Source organism: Mandrillus leucophaeus, unplaced genomic scaffold, assembly GCF_000951045.1.
Source record: "Mandrillus leucophaeus isolate KB7577 unplaced genomic scaffold, Mleu.le_1.0 Scaffold130, whole genome shotgun sequence".
Lineage (NCBI taxonomy): Eukaryota > Metazoa > Chordata > Mammalia > Primates > Cercopithecidae > Mandrillus > Mandrillus leucophaeus.
The window spans coordinates 4,639,127-4,640,340 of record NW_012101255.1 but is presented as its reverse complement, the minus strand read 5'-3'; positions in this window follow the sequence as shown (position 1 = coordinate 4,640,340).

Genomic DNA, 1,214 nt, shown 5'->3' with positions numbered 1-1,214 from the left:
GCATGGATTTCAAAATTATTTTGCACCAAAATAAACCTACCCTTAAGATTCTGATTCAGGAGGTCTGGGTTTAGGCCCAAAAGTCTACACTTTAACCAGTACCCCCAGTGATTCCGATGTAGGAGCTCCACACCCACACACGAGGAAACAGTGATATAACTGGTTTGAGGACAGCAGTACCACCCTTGCAAATAAATCACTTATTCTTAAGTATCTATTTTGCTTTTTGAACTGATGTCAACTTCCTGATTGGTTTCCAAATGGCTTTGCAGTACTCATTCAGCATTTACTGAGCAATTTCAGTTTTCAGTTTGCAGAGAACTGAACTATCAGAGGCTTGTGCTGTGTTTGGACTGGGGATGGGGAGCAGAGAAGTGATCACATTAAAGCTGTTTCTCAACTTCCTAGCAAAATGACAAATTGACCATTTCAAGATTTGTGAAACAGGTTAGCCAAAACATTACCTAACCACAGGTACCATAATTTACTAACCTTTTTGGAGCCCCTGTGTACAAGAGGCACCAACACTTTCTGGGTGAGAAGGTTGATTCTGTAACCAAACTGCCAGGGTTTAAATCCTACTTTCTCCATTTATATTATATGACTATAGAAAAGTTAGCACTTTGGGAGGCTAAGGCTGGCAGATCACTTGAGGCCAGGAGTTCCAGACCAGGCTGGCCAACATGGTGAAACTCTGTCTCTACTAAAAAAAAAAAAAAAAGAAGAAGAAAAGTAATTTAACTTTTCTGTGCCTTAGTTTCCTCCTCGTCTGTTAAATGAATATATAACACCTCACTGAGTTGGTACAAGGATTAAACGAAGTACTTACATGCCTAATTGATGCAGATGGCTGGCTCCAAGAATTTAACACTTAACCAAATATTCACTATATTTTTTAGGTTAAGGCTACAAAACCATTGTAAATACACTAAGGAATGATTATAGAGACTGATCGAAATTCTGAAAAAAAAGCGAAAATTTTATGTTTCATTCAAGCAGTTCGGACGCATGATTTTAACTAGAGTGATCTGGGGTTTGTTTGCTTGTTATTTTAAGTTTCCCTAACCCTTGGCTTCTTGGGGAGTTTGATGCCGCACTCAGCCCCAAAGTCCCCCTTAAACTCCTAGGTTTAGCGGAGACGGGGCGGGAGGGGCGCGCGAGGTTGACAAGAGCAGGCGCCCCGGGGAAGTAAGACCAGGGCCGCCGGTGAGCCG